This window comes from Neltuma alba, unplaced genomic scaffold (genome assembly GCF_004799145.2).
Source record: "Neltuma alba isolate B1F8T4 unplaced genomic scaffold, ASM479914v2 tig00011768_pilon, whole genome shotgun sequence".
In the NCBI taxonomy this organism is placed as follows: domain Eukaryota; kingdom Viridiplantae; phylum Streptophyta; class Magnoliopsida; order Fabales; family Fabaceae; genus Neltuma; species Neltuma alba.
In genome coordinates this window covers 923-4228 of record NW_021636392.1, presented here as the reverse complement: position 1 = coordinate 4228, position 3306 = coordinate 923, and the positions used below count along the sequence as shown (strand labels likewise).

At 38.2% G+C, this 3306-nt stretch overlaps 1 pseudogene; it reads right to left on the bottom strand.

Moving 5' to 3' along the window:
• Positions 1-1740: 1740 nt before the first annotated feature.
• Positions 1741-2956, bottom strand: LOC114717684 (receptor-like protein kinase FERONIA; annotated as a pseudogene).
• Positions 2957-3306: the final 350 nt, after the last annotated feature.

Below are 3306 nucleotides of genomic sequence, written 5' to 3'. Positions count from 1 at the left end.
TAAGTTAGTTGTACCCAGTTTTAAGAACTTGCAAGAGTCAAGCGGATTGTTGAAGACTGGACATAGACCGAGTCGGTGGCTCTGTAAATTAAATATTCCACTTTTTTATTGCTTCAATGTTTTCGGTTCAAAAATTAAAAAAAAAAAATTTTATGTGTCAGACTTATGCAGCACCAAAACGCATATACGCCGTTCCAGTAAGATTTGCAACAGTGGTGTTCGGATAAATAATGATCCAAAAGTGAGATTGGTTTGATTTGGGTGAAAGCCTTTATTACGCAGCAGGGTGCTATCCCAAGCCATTATGGTAATAGAAGAGGGCATAGTGATTGTGAATAAAGCCATTATGATATGAATTTGAAACATATTTGCATTCTTTCGGCTTCTTTTTTTTTTTGTCTTTATTCTATGGGCATTTTTTTTGGGCCAAATATTCTATTGGCATCGAAAGTTTGAAACTCCTATATGTCCTTTATATGGACCATCTTTTAGAGATAATTGGGCTAGGCCTAAAATTATTAACACCCTAAAAGGACTTTTTAGTAAAATGAAAGTTTTTTATTACAGCTATGCATAGGTATTTTTTCATTGGTGATAGTCTTATTTAAGATACTGTTGAACACTAAATATAAACACATCGTGCAGTGCAGATTTGAACTTTGATTCATACTAAATGGAAAGTTGTTCGGCCCTATTTTTTTATAAGTTTGCAAAAGCCCATTCTTCAAACTAATAATCCTCTCCCAAATGTTAGTTTTTGGGGAACGCCACAAGGACTACTTGCTTTTCCGTCGTCCATTCAGCAAATTTGAAAGACTGCTAGACGAAAAAAAGTTCATAGAGGAGGAATTCATTTTGATTTTGATCTCTATAATTTTGAATCATAACTTTTGGTTCTCAGAATTATATAACGACTTTGTTTAAGTTAATGTCGTTCAATATAAAACTTCCTAAAAACACAAGGATCAAAATCAAAAAACATTTGGTTTCTATACTTTTAATGAATTTTGATCTTAATCCCTATACTTAACAGTCTTAATGACATTAAATAAAAGTTAACGCTGTTAAACACGGGCCAAATCCTTATGAACCTATAGAGTTCAAAAATTATGATTTAAAACTATAGGGATTAAAATCAATATTCAATCAGCACTAATAATAATATTAATTCATAAACTAATCTCCCTCTGCGGTATCGTGGAGGAAGTATTTAATAACCAAACTCCTGTGGATTTAAAATGGCTACACAATTCTAATAAGTAACGCTAAAATATGATGTGGCTGCTAGCACCCAGTTCCATGAAACATGTGGTGCTTTGAACTGTCCACTAAAACCAGTTCTTTTGGACGCATAAAGCGTCATACGTGGAAGTCATCTGCTTTTGTGCTCAACAACTTCATGGAAGATGCAAGTTGGAATTTTAGTGAATGATGCGACCCGAATTGACCATAAAAGTGTGTGCGTGCGCGTGTCTATTTTTTTCTTTAATGAAAAAGCAGTCCTGGTCTTACACAAAGTGGGAGAGAGAGAAATTGGACTCCATAAAGAAGAAGGCGATGTTTTCTTGTACAATAATGGTGCAGGCAATTAATAACTTGAAAATTGATGAACGACGAAGTGGTAAACGCAAAATTGTACGTACTTATTTACAAGTTTCATATCTACGTGTGTTTATTTAAAAGATTCAACTATACGTCCATCACTCATTGAATACTGATCCTTCTTCAACAATAATGTCCTCATTTAGAGTCCCACCAAGCTTTGTCTTCACCGCTTTGTTCACTGTCTCCATTAAAATACTCTAGGCCTAACATCACATCACCCATCGATGGCCGTTCATTCCCATTTTTAGCGACGCATTTCAGTGCAATCTCAGTATATGCCTTTAAGCACTCCGGCATTATACTTTCTCTGATGAATGGATCCATTGTCTCATAAATGGCATTTTCATGAACATGTCTTTGAAACCAGTCTACAAGGTTTTGCCGCTCCCCGTCCACCGCACGGAGAATAGGAGGCCTCCCACATAATCCCTCTAACAACACCACTCCAAATGAAAACACGTCTGACTTATCCGTTAAGATTTGCAATGTGTAGTATTCTGGATCCATATAACCAATGCTTCCTTTAACTAATGTGCTTATGTTAATGTTAGATCTAGAGATACCCCCAGGCCCCATTTTGGACAGTCCGAAATCTTGGCCATCCAATTCTCATCTATTAAGATGTTTGTCGACTTCACGTCGCGATGGATGATTGCTTGCTTTGCACCTGTATGTAGATAATGTAGTCCTCGCGCAGCACCAAGGCAAATCTCCAGCCTTTGATTCCAAGAAAGTGGTTGGTTTTCGGAATCGTAAAGATGCTCACGAAAGGTCCCACGAGCCATGAACTCATAGACAAGGATCATCTCATTGTCATCATTGCAGTAACCAATGAGGGATACCAAATGATGGTGTCGAAGTTGAGAAAGCATTTCAATCTCAGTTTCAAACTTTTTAAGCCCTTGTTGTGAACCTTGTTTGAGCCGTTTGATTGCCACAGGAACTGAACCGTTCTCAATGTGGCCTTTGTAGACATTACCAAACCCTCCGACACCAATAATTAAACTATCATGAAAATTATTAGTGGCTGCTCTTACCTCGCTATTGAGAAGTAACGACATAAATTGGATGGTAACAATGAGCAGGTGTTTGCTTTTGACGTCGCCGATGATTTTGGTCCCCACTGTGAATTTTCTTGATTGGTTGCAGCTCTGGCCAATTGACAATAGGCCAGCAAAACGATGAGAGATAGCAGAATGAAGCCGGAAGTTGACCCCACAACTATGGAAGTGAGTCTCATTTTTTGTGGGTTCTTGTTAGGAGCCTTCGGAAGCAATGGGGGAGAAAGAGGTTGATAGGGATTGGAACCCGCGAGGCTGTTTCTGGAGTCACTTACTTTAAGAATTTCAATACCATTCAATAAAACATCTTTGTAGCTGCTTCTCGCGGTTGGGTGTGGTTGCAACTTAATTGAAAGATTCAGCTTCTTCAAGCTTCCCTTGCCCTGCATCGACGCCGCATAGTCCCTATGCACGGGAACATTCCTCTGACTCTGAGTCCACAACATCACATCGGCGATAGGCTCCACCAAAGCATCATTTATGAAGATTTGGAAAACTCTGTCTCCAGCTTTTTTAATGTGTTCATCAAACTCGTAAAAATGCAATCTCACCATATAAGTAAATCCTAAGTCAACTTCAAATTCCCAAGTCACGTTAAATATGGACGTTTCTTTCATCCCATAGTTTCTGGCAGTCATGT